Genomic DNA, 20170 nt, shown 5'->3' with positions numbered 1-20170 from the left:
CCCTTTAAAATGTATCCTGGATCAAGGTATTCCAGGAGGGTGTGTGATGGTTATAGAGCTGGAGACGGCCACTAGGGCGTGGAGAGATCACGCGAGTAAGAGTAAGTGTAATGCCAGAATCTTTCTCTTCCCTGAGGAGGGAAGAGGAGAAAGGACAATGAAATTAACATGGGGGAAAATAAAGGTAGTTTGGGGAAAAAGCAGTCAGAAAGATGAATAATCTTCAGGAACAGAGAAAACAGCCAAGTTAGTTACTGAATGAGGAACTGACTTTTCCAGGTTTGAGGGCCAGATCCTCAGCTGGTGTAAATCTGTGTATCTTCACTGAAGTCTGTGGATCTCTGCCAGTTTAAAGCAACTGAGGTTCTGGCTCCAACGTTTTAGGAATTTTAATACTCTGTTAATATTCTCCTCTAATACAGAATGAAGATGAACTCACTGCTCTTTCCCTTTCCTTCATACTTTGTATTTGAAAACTGTTTCACTGGGGATAGGGGGCCTCAGGATGTCAACCTGGAAAGGCTGATATGACAAAGGGCTCTTCTCTATTTCGGACATTTATATGTTTTCCATCAGTGGAGTATCTGAGATCAATTAGATAACAAGTATAATGTTCCTCAAGTATTTATTTTTAAAAAATAAACATTTTCACAGCTCTCTCTAGGGTAGATAAAACCTAGGTTCATATTTAAGCCTCTTATTCTAAAGTGCTCATATTTCATTCTCCGAGTTTGATGTCTTACAAATCATATGATGTGCAGCTATGCTTTCGTTTATGTAAAATATTAACCATTGCTTCTAATTTAAATAGGCGTGTTAGCTTGTAGCAAAGCAGTGGGATACCCCACAGCCCCGCTGAGGGGTGAGCCTCCCCTAGCACCAACGTGGACGGAGCCAGTGGATCCTGCACCTGCACCCCAGACGTCATGGTGCAGGATAGGAAGTAGAAAAGCCCAACTGCAAAGAGCTCACTTGAAAGCCAGCCGCTGGAGAGGCCAGATGCCTGTCGCCTAGCTCCGGGTTGGGAAATGCCGTCAGGCTGCGGCCGACCCGAGGACTGGCTGGGCCAGGCAAGCCTACCCCTGGCCAGCTACCCAGGGGAGCAGCCGAGCCTACCCCTTGCCAGTTACCCGGAGGAACCGATGATGCTGGAAACCTCTGAGGACACCGCCCTAATCCAGGTACCATACGAGGGGGAGTCCGGAAGTAGCCCGGGGGCAGCCGACCCTGATCCGGTCGCAGCCCTGCCAGAACCAATGTCAGCGTGTTGCAGTCAGGATCCCTACTGACACAGCAGCGAGTCTTCTGCCGCTGCTAGGGCCCCGGGCTGGGACGCAGTGGAGTGGGTGGGCCTGTGTCCCCCCTGCCACCCCACTCATGGGTGGCAGTCTCCCCCTTGCACCAGATGCTCAGAACCCTGAACTCCTGACTGTTTGTTTGCTGCCCCGTCCTGATCCAGGGCCTGGGCCCATAGCGAACTATTGCGAGGCGGTGGGATACCCCACAGTCCCGCTGAGGGACGAGCCTCGGCCAAGCCCTTCTACATAGCTGCAGAAACTGTGTGCAAAACTACATGACTATGGGCCTGTTCCTGGATGTCAATAGATGTTATACCATGAATTTCAGTATGATTTTTTAGGAATCATACCCAGAAGTAACTTTCTATATCCTAATATGTCTGCAGAATAGTCACAAAAATAGACAGCTTAAATACTAAAAGAATGTTGCAACATTTTTGTCAAGGTCAGACTAATGACCCTGAAGCTCTCAGAACACCCTCAGTAGGAACAATTACTGTATATGTTGTGACGTTAGCTTTGGCTTTATTGCTAACATCATTGGTGGGATGAAGCTTCTTGTACAACTCAGAGCTAAAATGCCTTTGTATATGATAGAGAGGCCCATCTTCTCTGTAATCTTATATGCTATTGTTTTATGTTAAAAAGTTTGAGTCTGGGGCTACATTACTGTAGCTATACGGCCATTAAATAGTTTTCTTTTACCTTGTCAGCTATTTCCCCATCTATAAAAATGTAATTACCAAAGACTGAGCAACTTTTGTTTGTGGATTCAACTGGATCTAACTACTTCAGGAAAAAATGAACCAAATAAGAGGTTTGGATGGGGTTCAGAAAGAACTGGAGGAAAAAGAGAGCGAAATGAAAAAAGAAATATCCGAATATCAGAGCAGACTTCATCAAGTAGAGAAAAACCATGAAGGTCTTCTGGCAGAAGCAAAGAAAAAGGTAAAGCAAACAAGAAAAGGGCACGGGGGATCTTAAGGAAGATTTGAATATTCAGCAAACAACTTATGTGTATATAATATCCCCCCAAAAGAGGTTGTCTTAGCTATAGTATTTCAAAGCACTTTCTTCCGATAATTATTATGGGAAAAATGAATGTGTATAGTATGTCATAAACGTAATACTTTGAATGTTGTGTTCACACATCTTCACTGGGACTACTCCTGGGAGGAAGGGCTTGGTAGAGTGGGTCTAACGGTATGGTAATCTAGGCATAAAGACAAATGTTACAGCATTGGGGATTGTGAGGAAAGAGTCAATTGTGATTACATTAAAAGGAGGACGCGGCAGGATTTGAGAAGAGACTGAATATGAGAGAGAGAAAAGAGTTGAAGGTGATGGGATAGAGGTGTAATAATAATACTAGTCCTTCTATCCCAGGATTTCATTGTTTCACAAAGAATTATTTAAGCCCCAAAACATCTCCGTGAAGTAGGTGTCTCATTATATCAGAGGTGATAGAGGTGAAATGTGGTGGAGATTAATTAATAGCAAAGATATAAAGGGCCAGATTCTCTTTTGTGCTGCATTGTGTGGTAGTCATCTACACAAGTGTAAAGTAACTTTGCAGTGGGGTAAATGACGACACACGGTGCAGGGCAGCAGAATCTGATCCAAGAACTTCAGATTTGAAGAGACTGAGCTGGAACCTGTGTGGCATCCAAGAGGATGATTTGAGAGGCAGCTGGAGAAGTGAGAGTAAATAGAAGGGAGAACCTTGAGGAGTAGTATTTCTACTTTTAGGTTAGTATGAATTGGAGGCTTTTAGTAGAAATGCTAACACAACTTTTAACTGTTTGGTCTTACAGAGAGCCCACATAGATCCCATACAGAAAAGCTAGTAAAATATGAACGATTGGTCTGAACCTATGAAAACAGGAAAAAGCATGATCTGTTAGATCTGCCAGTGTTGTACAACACTTTAATCTGATTTGTTTAAGGATCTGTTCTCATCTTTAAGTGTAATGTTTGGCTTTAGTGAGCTTAAGTCACACAGAACGTTGCTGTAACTTAGTTCTATAGATTTTTCTAAATAGTTATTATACTTTACAAATTGTACTGAAAAATACAAGGCTTACGACACTTCAAAATATATATTTATTCAATAGTCATAAAAAGTCCTCCTCCCTCCTTTTGAAAGAGTTGTCTGCACAAATGTGTACCTACAAGCTTTTCAGGTATTAGGTGCCCTAGTTCAGTGCTACTCAAAGTGGTGGTCCATGGACCGGTGCCGGTCCGCAAGCCATTGGCTGCCGGTCCGTGGTGAGTTTCCAGGAAAGAAAGAGAAATAATAGTATAATTTCAAAATCACACCGGAATTCCACCAAGAATAATTATCAGTCGATAAAAGTCAACAATATTAAATAATATTATGTTTTCAGAAGCACATATTATAATATTGATAATTATGCCATAGTGCTACAGCATGTTTTGCATGAGACGTGCGAGCGTGCGCTTACCCCACTCCTTCGCATATAAAGATCCCACCCCACTGGCAGTTACCATCGAAAAGTTAAATAGAGAGCGTCATACAGATCTCTGCGCGTTCGTCATTTGGGACCCCATCCGAACCCACTGACAATGTAAGTACTAATAATAATATAAATTTGAATAATTATTTTCTATCCTATCCTGCCGTATCCCTTACGAAGTAGATAGACAATTGAGCACCACACACCTATAGCCAAATAGTCCTTGTAGGAACAGGATTTTATAATTGTACTAATTGTATTTTAAGAATTGATGTAAACTTTGATTTCATTCTGCCAGCCACCCTTTTTGAACAACAGAAAGGAATGTCTGGAGACTGGGATCCTGTTTCCAATATGCATTACAATTAGGACCTGTTATGAAGTTTAGTTAGTAAGAGACAGGATTTTGTATTGTGTCTATGATAAATAGAATAGAGAAATGTTGAGGGCCTGAAGCCCCAATGTGAATTGTTTTAGTTATAACATTTAGCATAGCTTGATTTACAATGTATTCTGCTGAATATAAAATACTGCTGTCTGTATATGTTAGAAGGTTTCTGTGAGAGACTGTGTGAATGAGGAATGAATGAATCAGGAAAAGATAAGGTGTGAAAGCCATCACAAATGTCCAGATGGTCAGGAAAAAGTGAGAGACTTGGAAAGATGAGGAGACAATCCGAAAACATCCATTGTATTGGATGCTAAACATGTTAGCAGCATTAACGACCTCAGTGGTGAGGCAGGCACCCCCGAAGGCGAGACAACAAATAGGAGATAATGATGGGAAGCCTGACAATAACCATCAAATGATAACAGCAGAAACCCCCAATATTAACACCACTTAAGGACTAATGATAACAGGATGACATTGCAAAATGCATGGACTCAAATGGGAATTTACAACTATAAAGCCGGGGTGCTTTGCCATGGAACTCTGGGTTCAGTCCTGCAAAGTCTTGGAGCATTGGATCACGACCGACAGAGCCCAGCTCCTCACTCGTGCTCATCTAACTGGCCATTAGATTTACTCGAGCTACAACAGACTGGTAACTATAAACATCAACTGGCAGGAGAGAGAGAGAGAGAGAGTGTGTGTGTGTGTGAGTGTGTGTGTGTGTGAGAGAGAGAGAGTGACTGTTCCCCCTGAAAAGATCCCGTGTGCTTTGTATGCAGGGGCGGCTCCAGGCACCAGCGCAGCAAGCTGTGAGGGCGGCAGTCAGCCCGCTGGTCCTGTGGCTTCGGTGGCGGGCACGCAGAAGGCGCGGGACCAGCAGATCACTTGGAAATTTGACTCCTCATACATTCATAGCCATGAATGATGGTGAAGTGCCAAAACCACAGTGTGTTATTTGTGGCGATGTGTTGGCTAACGACGCAATGAAGCCGTCAAAGCTCAAGAGGTAATTAAATACAAAACATAATGAAATTAGTTCAAAGCCGAAAGAGTTCTTCGAAAGAAAGCATGGTGATTTAAAAGGCCGTCAGAAACAGATCTTTGAAGTGTCACACACAAATACTTGTGCTTTGCGAGCTTCTTATAAAGTAGCATTTCGCGTTGCTAAGGCTAAAAAGCCATACACAATCAGTGAGACACTAGTGATAGGCTGTATTAAAGATGTCTGCATGGAAATGCTGGGCGAGCCGGCAGCAAAGAAAGTGGCTCAAGTGCCACTTTCAAATGACACTATAGCTCGACAGATTCACAATCTGGCTCACGATATTGAAGATCAGCTCATAGGACAGATTAAATTAGCAAAGTAATTTTCTTTGCAGCTTGATGAACGTACAGACGTTGCTAATAGGGCAATTCTGATGGTGTATGTGCGCTTTGAAAGTGAGGGTGATTGGAAGGAAGAGTTTTTGTTTTCTGCTTCACTACCAACAAAAACAATTAGTTCTGAAGTGTTCAAGACTGTGAGTGACTACATCTTTAACAAATGTGGGTTGGATTTCAAGTTTTGTGTAAATGTATGTTCCCACTGCTCTACTGTATAAATGCATATTATAACATTTGATTTTTTTAGTTGCACTGAACTTTTACTGACAGGTGAGATACCATTAGTGAGTATAATGCTTAGACAGAAGAATGAAATTTCCTATTAGCAACTAAAACAATATATTTTTATTTTATAGGTGGACAATCTGAAGCGTATATGTTTTCAAAACATGCATTATTACGTTTGATTCAGATAAGGCGCCAGATCCTCAGCTGGTATGAATCAGTATAGTTTCTGAAGCTCTGCCATTCACACCAGCTGAGAATTTGGCGTCCTCCTGGATTCTAGATAGGGAGAGAGGAGCAGCTCTTAAAGTGTTATGCTTCAGACAGTTCCTCCATTTTCTAAATATCATCAACCTGGTACTAGTTGCAGCTTTCTGGGACCAGGAAGTGCTGGAGTTTATTAACTCTAACAAATCTTTTTTAAGACACATACATTGGGGTTTTATTGATCACAAGCTTCAGCCATTTCAAGAGTTGTCAGGGGCTAAGTATAGAGCTAATAGGACAACAGTTTAAAGTGGTCACCACAGTGTGTAAAAGAACTGGTTGCAGCTCCCTGGTTCCATATCCTGAGCCAACTAAGTACTGCTGTGATCTGTGCCAGCTGGGAGATGTCCCAAAAGGATTGTCTGCCCTCTCAGGATTGCCAAGAGTGCACTTCGTGTTCCTAACTCATGTAAGTGCTTAGAAATCAAGGCCCAACTTTCCAGAGTCTTCATGGGACTTAGATGGAAGTAGTATGCCACATCACACTACTCAGTTTATTGACTTAATCGACTGTTTTGTAACTAATGTTTTGTTATAGGAAATGAAGAAGGAAAAAAACCTTCTTTGCTGCCAGTCTGAGCAAAAATCACAAAAAATCCATCAGCTAGAAGAACTAAAAATAGCCCAACACTTTCTAAAGGAGACCAGAAGGATGCTGAAGAGATGAAAAGTGAATGACACATTTCTACCTATTTAAATCCTGTTACAAACTATTACTTCAGTGTGGAGGATCTGTAAGCCTCATTATAAATGGTGATTTGAAGCATCCCCAAGAAATAAAAAGTTCCCACCGTGTGATATAGTTAAATTAACTTTCAGCTAATACACGCAATTCTCTTTCCAAACTGAGATGGAACTTCTTTATACAAATATACTAACTCATCACATTATATGGTTTTAACACAATTTAAAATGAGGAATAAATATGTCCCAAACAAAACTATATGGTCAGCAAATTAAATACTACAATGTGCTCCTGTGTTTTAAAATCCCAAGCAAACAAATATACCTCAAACTACAAAGAGTCTGGTGGCACCTTAAAGACTAACAGATTTATTTGGGCATAAGCTTTCGTGAGTAAAAACCTCACTTCTTCGGATGCATAGAGTGAAAGCTACAGATGCAGGCATTATATACAGACACATGGAGAGCAGGGAGTTACTTCACAAGTGGCGAACCAGTGTTGACAAGGCCAATTCAATCAGGGTGGATGTAGTCCACTCCCAATAATAGATGAGGAGGTGTCAATTCCAGGAGAGGAAAAGCTGCTTCTGTAGTGAGCCAGCCACTCCCAATCCCTATTCAAGCCCAGATTAATGGTGTTGAATTTGCAAATGAATTTTAGTTCTGCTGTTTCTCTTTGAAGTCTGTTTCTGAAGTTTTTTTGTTCAATGACAGTGACTTTTAAATCTGTGATAGAATGACCAGGGAGATTGAAGTGTTCACTTACTGGCTTGTGTATGTTACCATTCCTGATGTCCGATTTGTGTCCATTTATTCTTTTGCGGAGGGACTGTCCGGTTTGGCCAATGTACATGGCAGAGGGGCATTGCTGGCACATGATGGCATATATGACATTAGTGGATGTGCAGGTGAATGAGCCCCTGATGGTGTGGCTGATGTGGTTGGGTCCTCTGATGCTGTTGCCAGAGTAGATATGGGGACAGAGTAGGCAACGAGGTTTGCTACAGGGATAGGTTCCTGGGTTGGTGTTTCTGTGGTGTGGTGTGTAGTTGCTGGTGAGTATTTGCTTCAGGTTGGGGGGTTGTCTGTAAGCAAGGACTGGCCTGCCTCCCAAGGTCTGTGAGAGTGAGGGATCATTTTCCAGGATAGGTTGTAGGTCGTGGATAATGCGCTGGAGAGGTTTTAGCTGGGGGCTGTATGTGATGGCCAGTGGTGTTCTGTTATTGTCCTTGTTGGGCCTGTCCTGTAGTAGGTGATTTCTGGGTACCCGTCTTGCTCTGTCAATCTGTTTCCTCACTTCCCCAGGTGGGTATTGTAGTTTTACGAATGCTTGATAAAGATCTTGTAGGTGTTTGTCTCTGTCTGAGGGGTTGGAGCAAATTCGGTTGTATCTTAGGGCTTGGCTGTAGACAATGGATCGTATGATGTGTCTTGGATGGAAGCTGGAGGCATGTAGGTACGTATAGCGGTCAGTAGGTTTCCGGTATAGGGTGGTGTTTATGTGACCATCACTTATTTGTACTGTAGTGTCCAGGAAGTGGATCTCTTGTGTGGACTGGTCCAGGCTGAGGTTGATGGTGGGGTGGAAATTGTTGAAGTCCAGGTGGAATTCTTCAAGGGCCTCCTTTCCGTGGGTCCATATGATGAAGATGTCATCAATGTAGCGCAAGTAGAGGAGGGGCACTAGGGGACGAGAGCTGAGGAAGCGTTGTTCTAAGTCAGCCATAAAAATGTTGGCATACTGTGGGGCCATGCGGGTACCCATAGCAGTGCCACTGACTTGAAGGTATAAGTTGTCCCCAAATCTGAAGTGGTTGTGGGTGAGGACAAAGTCACAGAGCTCAGCCACCAGGCTTGCTGTGGCCTCATCAGGGATACTGTTCCTGACAGCTTGTAGTCCATCCTCATGTGGAATATTGGTATAAAGTGCTTCTACATCCATGGTGGCCAGGATGGTGTTTTCAGGAAGAACGTCAATGCACTGTAGTTTCCTCAGGAAGTCGGTGGTGTCTCGAAGATAGCTGGGAGTGCTGGTAGCATAGGGTCTGAGGAGAGTGTCCAAATAGCCAGATAATCCTGCTGTCAGAGTACCAATGCCTGAGATGATGGGGCGTCCAGGGTTTCCGGGTTTATGGATCTTGGGTAGCAGATAGAATACCCCTGGTCGGGGTTCTGGGGGTGTGTCCATGTAGATTTGTTCCCGTACTGTAGCTGGGAGTTTCTTGAGCAGATGGTGTAGTTTCTTTTGGTATTCCTCAGTAGGATCAGAGGATAGTGGCCTGTAGAATGTGGTCTTGGAGAGTTGCCTGGCAGCCTCCTGTTCATAATCTGACCTGTTCATTATGACTACAGCACCTCCTTTGTCAGCCCCTTTGATGATAATGTCAGAGTTGTTTCTGAGGCTGTGGATGGCATTGCGTTCTGTACGGCTGAGGTTATGGGACAAGTGATGTTGTTTGTCCACAATTTCTGAACAGGTCAGATTATGAACAGGAGGCTGCCAGGCAACTCTCCAAGACCACATTCTACAGGCCACTATCCTCTGATCCTACTGAGGAATACCAAAAGAAACTACACCATCTGCTCAAGAAACTCCCAGCTACAGTACGGGAACAAATCTACATGGACACACCCCCAGAACCCCGACCAGGGGTATTCTATCTGCTACCCAAGATCCATAAACCCGGAAACCCTGGACGCCCCATCATCTCAGGCATTGGTACTCTGACAGCAGGATTATCTGGCTATTTGGACACTCTCCTCAGACCCTATGCTACCAGCACTCCCAGCTATCTTCGAGACACCACCGACTTCCTGAGGAAACTACAGTGCATTGACGTTCTTCCTGAAAACACCATCCTGGCCACCATGGATGTAGAAGCACTTTATACCAATATTCCACATGAGGATGGACTACAAGCTGTCAGGAACAGTATCCCTGATGAGGCCACAGCAAGCCTGGTGGCTGAGCTCTGTGACTTTGTCCTCACCCACAACCACTTCAGATTTGGGGACAACTTATACCTTCAAGTCAGTGGCACTGCTATGGGTACCCGCATGGCCCCACAGTATGCCAACATTTTTATGGCTGACTTAGAACAACGCTTCCTCAGCTCTCGTCCCCTAGTGCCCCTCCTCTACTTGCGCTACATTGATGACATCTTCATCATATGGACCCACGGAAAGGAGGCCCTTGAAGAATTCCACCTGGACTTCAACAATTTCCACCCCACCATCAACCTCAGCCTGGACCAGTCCACACAAGAGATCCACTTCCTGGACACTACAGTACAAATAAGTGATGGTCACATAAACACCACCCTATACCGGAAACCTACTGACCGCTATACGTACCTACATGCCTCCAGCTTCCATCCAAGACACATCATACGATCCATTGTCTACAGCCAAGCCCTAAGATACAACCGAATTTGCTCCAACCCCTCAGACAGAGACAAACACCTACAAGATCTTTATCAAGCATTCGTAAAACTACAATACCCACCTGGGGAAGTGAGGAAACAGATTGACAGAGCAAGACGGGTACCCAGAAATCACCTACTACAGGACAGGCCCAACAAGGACAATAACAGAACACCACTGGCCATCACATACAGCCCCCAGCTAAAACCTCTCCAGCGCATTATCCACGACCTACAACCTATCCTGGAAAATGATCCCTCACTCTCACAGACCTTGGGAGGCAGGCCAGTCCTTGCTTACAGACAACCCCCCAACCTGAAGCAAATACTCACCAGCAACTACACACCACACCACAGAAACACCAACCCAGGAACCTATCCCTGTAGCAAACCTCGTTGCCTACTCTGTCCCCATATCTACTCTGGCAACAGCATCAGAGGACCCAACCACATCAGCCACACCATCAGGGGCTCATTCACCTGCACATCCACTAATGTCATATATGCCATCATGTGCCAGCAATGCCCCTCTGCCATGTACATTGGCCAAACCGGACAGTCCCTCCGCAAAAGAATAAATGGACACAAATCGGACATCAGGAATGGTAACATACACAAGCCAGTAAGTGAACACTTCAATCTCCCTGGTCATTCTATCACAGATTTAAAAGTCACTGTCATTGAACAAAAAAACTTCAGAAACAGACTTCAAAGAGAAACAGCAGAACTAAAATTCATTTGCAAATTCAACACCATTAATCTGGGCTTGAATAGGGATTGGGAGTGGCTGGCTCACTACAGAAGCAGCTTTTCCTCTCCTGGAATTGACACCTCCTCATCTATTATTGGGAGTGGACTACATCCACCCTGATTGAATTGGCCTTGTCAACACTGGTTCGCCACTTGTGAAGTAACTCCCTGCTCTCCATGTGTCTGTATATAATGCCTGCATCTGTAGCTTTCACTCTATGCATCCGAAGAAGTGAGGTTTTTACTCACGAAAGCTTATGCCCAAATAAATCTGTTAGTCTTTAAGGTGCCACCAGACTCTTTGTTGTTTCTGTAGATACAGACTAACACGGCTACCCCCTGATACCTCAAACTATTATCCTTTAGCTTGTATATGGACTCCATCAAGCTAAAACGTGATGAAACGTTACCCGCTGAGCCCTAATTTGACTTTTCCCTACATTTGTCTATCTGGTTGGGAAAATGCATTTTGCAGACTGAGGTTTAAGAGAACAGGTAATTCTGCTAAATAGCCATTGTAAAGAAGGAGACTGGTCCCACTTATCGCTGTAGAAGTCTAACCTCACTTAATGAGATTTCAAAATTAAATTTATGGACCTAGTCCTGCTTCCATTTTAATCAGTATTTCTGCACTCTCCAGTCCATGAGGCCATCCAAATAACTGCTTTGCATTTTGATCTTATTCGTGGCAAGTGGCAGCACTTTCAGCTAGCTAATAAAATGTAATGCCTTCTAAGTCCATTTTCTTGCTTTCGCTATCTTTTATCTGTGGTTCTTAAGGTGTCAAATGGGAGCATTCTCTCAGTTTTCTGTAGCTCTTCACTGCAACCAACAATAACTTGTCCTAATTGAAACATAACTGAATGTGGGTGCCCAGAGTTCTAGGCTGTCACCCTTAACCCCCGGACGGTTCTTCCTCTAAGAAGTCTCTGATAATCCTTTCTAGTTATACTGTTTCCCCTTGTAACGGTGTGGGACTCACCCCTGCGGCGCCTCCTTCTAGTCATCCAGGGACTTGGCTCATTTCTAGGCAGAGCGCCCTCTGCTGGTCACCATCTAGCTCACCACTGGCCCCCATATCTCTCCCAGACCCCAGTGCCCTCCCCCATCAGGTTCCTGTCCCCAGCAGTAACCCACTATCTGGGTCTCCGCACCTAGGGGAATCCCCACTCCCATCTTCCATTTTGCCTCAGTGGCTACTGCCAGTCACCATCTAGCCGCCTTTCACTGGAGCCAACTTCAGTTTGTAATGGCCACTCATCATTGGCAGAGGGCTTTGGACCTGCTGCCTTTCCCTGCAACTCAGTACCTCTGTGGGCCTTGGACAAGGCCCTGCAGCCTGGGGAGTTGCCAGCCTGGAGCTCCCCAGCTCCTCTGGCCTTTCCCTAGCCCTGCTTCACTCCAGTACAGTTGGCTTCTCCAGCAGCTAGAGCTGGTCCCAGTCCCTCTCCCTTCAGAGCTAGAGGGAGACTGACTGAGGGCCTGGCTCACAGCCCTTTTATAAGGGCCAGCTGTGGCCTGATGGGGGCGTGGCCCAGCTGTAGCTGCCTCCCCAATCAGCCCAGGCTTGCTGCTTTCCCCAGCCACAGCCCTCTGCAGGGCTGTTCCAACCCCTTCCGGGCTAGAGTGGGCAACCGCCCTGCTACACTCCCCTTTGAATCACCACCCTAAATAATCCTTCTCCATCCTATGTGTTGACATAGTTCAAATAACTGTTGATTGCTATCATTTCCCTTCCCCTCTCTCTGCCCCTGTTTCTCACCAAGTTCTGGGTCTTGGAGACATTGAATTTTCCTTGTCCTATAGAAAGGGAATGAGTAGTCTTGTTTTATATGGTAAGTTGGTGTTATTCAATAGAATTCTCTTTGCAATACAGGAAATCTCTTGTATTGTCTGTGTTTCTTAATTTTACTCCATACATCAGTCCATCAAACACCTTGATCATTTTTATATATTCTGGATTTTGAAGACAGGAAAATGGACAAATAGGGCACCAAAATTCTTTATCTAGCCATTGATACTGTTACCTGTCAACCATGAGTTTCAGAGTACAAGCCATCAGACCTCAGTGAAGATGGGCTGTAGAAACAGAGTTAGAATTGTGAAGCATAGAGCGATTTGACTAGCAGTATGTTCTTTCTGCAAAACTGAATTCTGGCAATGCTAACATTGTTTCAGCTATACAATTTCATGGTTTGGGAATAAAGGTGGTTTTAGAACACATACGTAATTATATTCTGAAATACTAAGAAAATGTATTGCTAGGTGAAAAACTGAAAATTGTCAATATTGCCATTTTATAGTCTTACCCATAAAAGCTAATATTGCATATTTGACATAGTTTGCTTTCACAAATTTACCACTTAATTTTTTTTATTACTATAGATAAGAGTTTGTCTCAGAAAATAGAATTGGAAGCAGAAGAAGCCGAGCTTCAGCATTTAAAAACCAACAATAAATTGTTCCAGGATTCAGTCCAGGAGCTACAACTTGAAAATGGAACCCTTAAGAATATGAACAAGGCTTTAGAAGAAGAAAAAGTAGATTTACTAGAAACAAACATAAGTTTTTCATATAGTTTAATAAGACATTTTATACTTAAGCTTTTAAGAGCCAAAATATTGAATTGTGTCCTTTTTAATATCTAGTCTCTATTCTAATATAACATTTGCTATAACTTCTCCATTGGTAGCATGGAAATCTCATTAAATCTGTTATCTTATAAACTTCTGGCTATCAAAGATACTGGAGGTCTTTAGCGGAACACCTTAAAACATGATAAAATGTGCACGTTTAGTCTGTTCCGTGGCCCAGCTTTTCTCCTCATTCGGAACAAACAGGTGATTCCTCTCACCCATAGAACTGGGAGGTGGACCAGTGTTGTTGCTGAAGGCTCCAGGACTAAGCTCCATCCTTCACCTCAGGCCACCAGAAATTGTGTCCACCAGCAGAACAAGTTGGCGGTTCCGTTTCTCCCAACAATTTTGTTTTATCATTCATTTTTGTTCATTTTTCTGCAATATTGATTTCATTTCAACTTCTTGCTCCTCTTCGCCTCTCCTCAAGTAAGTTCTCTGGATCCGCAAACACAGCACTTCTCAGTAACTCCCTTTGACCACTAGTGCAGTGGTAGAAAAGCCCTGCAAGATCAAGCTAAGTCCAAGTAGTTCAGTGGGCAGCTTTTTAGGGGTCTTAGAGGGTAACCTATGTCCTGTTGCTACAAGACACCAACCCTTGCTGTGTGAGGGGATGGGGCTTTGTTGGACCAGCGCACTAGTGCCCTGCATGCGCACATAAACGCACCCATTTGAAGCCCTGACTCCATTGTGAGAAGGCTTGATCAGGAGCATGAGGATTCTCAAGGAGATGAGAACCCCACATAGTCTGCTCAGGAATAACACTTGGAAACTCCATATGCTCTGGGCCCCAAAAAGACAAACGGAATTGTCCCCTTTGTAAGGAAGTAATATGTATAATTAATGAGCAGGTTGTATAAACATCAGGCTTTAAATCTTTTCTCTTGCCTCCCCACTCTTAGGATGTGTTTGCTGGCCCAGATTTGAGGCCACAATGGAGTGGGAATTGTCCCTGTCTGTTTATCAGGTCAAGGACCCAGGCTTTACCATGGAAAGGAGTTTGGAGTCTCCTCCCCCTCTCCATAGGCTTGCTCAGCGTTGAAGGATTAAAGAGCACTTTAGACAGTGTGTGCCCAGAACAGAGGCACATAAGAATTCCATTCCTTCTGTAGCTGCACCATCAGGGGATTACAGAGGCGTCAAGGAGAAATCCCTTCCCATGTTCAAAATGGCTCCTGCTTTACTGAGTAAAAACCCCCAAGTGGTACTAATTCTCTTCGGAAGGGTGTAGACAGACACCCTTTCAGGCACCTCGGGCCATCTAGCAAGCTATTCCAACAATCAGCATTTGTCTCAGTACCCCTACTTAGTTGAGAAATGCCCAGAGCAGGGTGATTAGCGTGCTACCTCACTTCTGTAAACAATGGGGGGAAGGACCCCATGTACACAACCATACAAAAAAGAAATTCCAAACCCGCATGACTCTCTCAGCAGTGAGAGATAATAATAATAATAATAAACTATTTAGTTTCTCATGCTTTCCTCCTTTTAGATCATCATTTCCGGTTAAAACTAGATGTTAAACTAAAATGTAAGGAAAATTTGAAAGTTTGGGGAACCTAAGTGCAGCAGTAGTCCTACCAGAGAGAGATATCGCTATGCCTGCACCTATGGTGCAAAGGAAACAATACCTTACTTGCCAGGGTCTGTACTTCAAAATTAGACCGTGTTTAAACATGTCTTTTCACTCTGCCCCTAAGGTTAACCATAACTGACTGATGTGATATTAAACATAACAGTGCAGTGTCTACACTGCATGTTGTAACATCATGTTAATGAACACATTAATTAATACCTTGTGAAACTTCCCACTTTAGACATGCCCCTATTGTCTTTAAACTGCTTCTACTACCTCATTATGTCACACTCAACTTGTGAGAGCATATCAGTTCTGATGTATGCAGAATTTCCATCTAAATTATTAATTGATTCTTCTTATGACAGCATTATTTTCACTAATAATTTAGATAGTCGTTTATAGTTTTTAAACCTGTCCATCTAGGTGAATTTTTTCTTATCAATTCCTTCTGCATTTTCTAGCCTGCAGTCTTTTTCTACTTCCATTTGTGGTGAATGACGGACTGTAGTTCTGTGCTCTCGCTTCAGAAATAAACGCATCAGAAAGCACTCATGCAGCACAGTGTGGAGCCCGTATTGTGGCAAGCAGGTACTGAGTTACAGTCCTCACTCCATGCCCAGCTAATGGAGCACTGTGCTTGATATTTACGTTATCCTGAAGTGTGTTTTATAAGGCTGCCAGATATCCACCATCCATTTATTTGGGCACTCCAATGCACATAGGGTGGCCAAACCTGCCTGAACCACATGCTTTTCAGCTGGGTTTTGTCATTTGGTTATTTTGAATATTCTATTTAGATTATTATTTCTCTATCAAGGAAATCTACACACATGTAGCTTTCCAATAAACATGATTGTAATGTTTCTCTGTTGGAATTAGAAGCTGCTATAATTCAATTGTATATTACTAAGTGAACTCTACATGCATATTATAACATTTGTCTGGTTTTTTAGTTGCACTGAACTTTTAATGACTGGTGAGATGCCATTAGTGAGAGTATAATGCTTATACAGAACAATGAAGTTTCGTATTAGCAACTAATTTTTTTTCTTATTTTATAGGTGGACAAGCTGAAGTATATAGATCGACTGAAGAAGCAAAATAGATTTGCTCGCAGTGAAACGAAGACGTGGATGAAATCCTGTAAGCAGCTAGAGAAGGAAAAAGAAATGTTGCAGAAACAAATTTGCTGAACATGGTGCTCCATTAAAGGAGCAAAAGCCAAGTATGGCGTAGTTTAAGAAGGAAATGCTCTACTAGAATGTTATTATGAGGCTGCAAATCATTCATGGAAGTCACGGTTTCCGTGACCTCTGTGAATTTTGCAGTGCTGGTGCAGCTGATCCCAGGACCACCCCATCAGCTGGGGAAGCCCAGGAGCCAGCCGCCCTGGCCGTTGCTCCGGCAGCACCAGGCATGGTCCCTGGTGCTGCCCTGGAGCAGCAGTCTGGGACTAGTGGCAGCGGGGTCCTGTGCATCACCCCCAGCAACAGCGTCGCCCTGTTCTCTCTCCCCCACTCCCCAGCAGTCTTCAGGAGCGTCCCCCCTCCCAGTAGGTAAGATTTAGTCACGAGTATTTTTAGTAAAAGTCATAGACAGGTCATGGGGCCGTGACTTTTTGTTTATTGCCCGTGACCTGTCCATGACTTACTAAAAATACCCAAGACTAAAACATAGCCTTAATCATGATCCTGTTTCTAACCTTAATGCATTTATTTATACAATCTGTTTTCAAAACATGCATTATTACGTTTGATTCAGATGAGGCGCCAGATCCTCAGCTGGTGTAAATCAGTATAGTTTCTGAAGCTCTGCCATTCACACCAGCTGAGAATTTGGCCCAAGATCTGTCTCCTCAAATTTCAGAGTCTCCTTCTATGTTATGAATATAGATTTCCAATGCCTACGTTTTGAAATAAAAAACGACCATAGGATGAAGGGGAGGCTATTTTTAAAGAACATTAGAGTGCTGTGTATAACTTCTTACAATGCTTTGTTTGAGACATGAGAGTGTAAAATGTTGGAGTGTGTCTGTTCTTTCCGTTACTGGCCATCACAACAAAGAAAATTCACATTCTGGGTGTAGATGGCTGATAGTTCAGCATCCACCATGGAGAAATTGACATCTTTTAGAGTTTATACATATGACTTTCCAAACAGCTTTTAGTGTCCTTCTGGATTGTAGACAGGGAGAGAGGAGCAACTCTTAAAGTGTTATGCTTCAGATAGTACCTCCATTTTTTAATATCATCAGCCTGGTACTAGTTGCAGCTTTCTGGGACCAGGAAGTGCTGGAGTTTATTAACTTTAACAAATGTTTTTTAAGACACATACATTGGGGTTTTATTGATCACAAGCTTCAGTCATTTCAAGAGTTGTCAGGTGCTAAATATAGAGCTAATAGGACAACAGTTTAAAGTGGTCACCACAGTGTGTAAAATATACTACAACTTGTCTGTCATTAGCTAGGGTAAGTTAGGCTAGCAAATATTCATGAGTGTCCAATTAGCAGAATCACTAGCAATATAAAAAGGGATCCATATTTCTGAGACGAGCTATAATTCAATTATATACACAAAAATTGTTAAAACAATGGTAAGGTGGTAATGTTAAGCACTTAAAAGTTAGGAAATGCCAGAATTAATGTTGCCCATGCATTGTGTATCCAGGGGCAGATTCCAAGGAATCGGGCTTCCTGGCACCCTGACAGTAAATGTGGTATTAACAGAGATCTCTTCTGTAAAGTACATGATGTCTGTTTTGTTTTATTTGGTATAGTTTACTGTGGTTGGACAAGCATACATCTTATGTACTTAATTAACAAATGAATGATTGAGATCATTGCATTCTAAACTCATCTTTCCAGAGTCTCCTTAAAGTTATTTGTACAGCTAATGACTCTTTCCTTTGGTCAGGTGCTGATGAGGTTGCCAACTCCCTACGTGAGAATGAGCCGGAGTATGAGACAGACGGATTCCCAGAGATGGTGAAAAAAGGTAATTGTTACTTCTTTAGAGGAGAACAGAGCACATTGGAGAGTGTATGCGCGCACGCTTATCTAGAGAATCATGTTGTCATATGTGTGACTTGGAAGCATTGTAAAAACTTGGACATCATCGGCCAGATTCAGCCCTCGTATAGGTTGCATAAGTCCATTTAACTCCACTTCTTGTCAGAGCTGAGTTTAGCCGCATGTGCTTTAACAAAAACCCCTAGTATACAATTAAGGCTATAGGGGACTAGTATATTTTGTTGTAGATCAGTGGTTCCCAAAGTGGGGTTCGCGAACCCCTGGGGGTTCGCATAATGTTTCAGGGGGTTCGCAAGAAAAATTTCATTAATGGCGGCCAGAAGACTCTTCTGGGACCCAGTTGCAGGGCAGACAGCCCGAGCCCCAGGGAGAGCGGGGCCGGGCAGTTTGAGTGGGCAGCCCAAGCCCTCCCCTGTCAGCCAGGGAGCTGGTAGCCTGAGCCTTGGGGAAAGCGGGCAGTTTGAGGCTACACAAACAGATCCTGCTCCCGTTTCCCTACTTTGGGTGTTCTGAGCATGCTCACCTGAACTGAGCATGCCCAGTAACCTTCGCTGTAGCCACTGCCCTCTCTGTGCCCTTACTTCTACTTACGATTTGCTGCCTCCTCTTTGGAGGGGTTTAAAAGGATTAAGGGGGGCAAATTGCAGCGGGTGGGCTGTCAGGGTCTGAGCAGGGGGCAGAAATTTACTGGCCTGGGGGGATCAAGCTACTCTAGGTAGCGGCAGTAGAGGGGCTGAAGGGGAAAAATCGGGGGTGGGGGATAGGAGCCGGGGGGAGGAGACGCTGCCAGACCCCGTGCGGGTACAAAACCCCCGTTTAGAGAGGGGGGAACAGTGACCCCGTGGGATGAGCCACCCAGTGTGCCCGCTAATCTAGGGGTGTAGGGTGTGCAGAGGCTGTTTTCGTTCTGCTCACAGGACGCTGCATGTCAGCCTTAGAGCAGGGGGCGGGTTCCTGGGACTGGGGTCGTAAAGGCACAGGCCTCCAATTCCTAGCCTGTCAAAGCTTAGACACTGCATCTCCTCTCTATCGTATACAAGTGTTGCAAGGCCAGGGCTGCCCGGGGGTGGGGGGAGGGCAAGTGGGGCAATTTTCCGCAGGGGCTCCCACGAATATGTCAGAGGCTGCCCTCCCCCCCCGTCTTCCCCCATCCCATGGGGTCTCAGCGTGCCGCATCCGGGAGCAGCCCTGGCACGCTGCAGCGCCGTGGATCCAACGCTGTCCGGGGCTGCTCCCAGATGCAGCATGCTGAGGCTCCAGGAGAGGGGGTAAGCGGCATGGTAAGGGGCCAGGCACCCCCCTACCCCATCCCAACCATCACCCAGCAATAGCCCATTATGTAATTGCAAATGTATACATACCGTTAAAGCATTTAATGTTTTTAAATAATGTATTTAATGTATTTTCAAATTATTACAAATTAATTTTTGAATGTATTTCACTGGTTTTTTTTTTTTTACATTTCCAAATACATGTTACTATAGTATTGCAACTTTTTTTATGGAAGGGGCCCCCAAAATTGCTTTGCCCCAGGCTCCCTGAATCCTCTGGGTGGCCCTGTACATGGCTACGTTACTGCTCCAGCCAGGAGACTGAATGCAGTGAAATATTGTACAGACACCCCCTCCCTCAAACTCTGCCTCTCATATTTTGAATATGTAAAAGTGTCTTCTATCAGTTTCTATGTCTATATGAAATCACTGCAGCTCATTTCTCTTATATAACATGCTGAGTTGCTAACTCCCTCCCAGAGCCCACATGTCTGCACCCCTTCCTGTACCCCAATCCCATGCCCCAGGTCAGAGCCTGCACCCCTCACTCAAACTCCCCATAGCCTGCAACCCTCCTGCACCTCAACTCCATCCCAGAGCCTGCACCCCAAAAAGGGCTGGATTAACCTTTTGTGGGCCTGGTGCTAAACATATTTGTGGGCCCCCAGGGGGGAAATGGGAACATGGGGCAGGGAGGCAGAGTCCTCAGAGCGACGGGCTGACTGGGGGCAATGGGAGATGGGTCATGGCACG

The sequence above is a fragment of the Malaclemys terrapin genome, chromosome 3, assembly GCF_027887155.1.
Source record: "Malaclemys terrapin pileata isolate rMalTer1 chromosome 3, rMalTer1.hap1, whole genome shotgun sequence".
NCBI lineage: Eukaryota > Metazoa > Chordata > Testudines > Emydidae > Malaclemys > Malaclemys terrapin.
The sequence above is the reverse complement of the archived record's forward strand: the minus strand, read 5'-3'. Positions refer to the sequence as shown.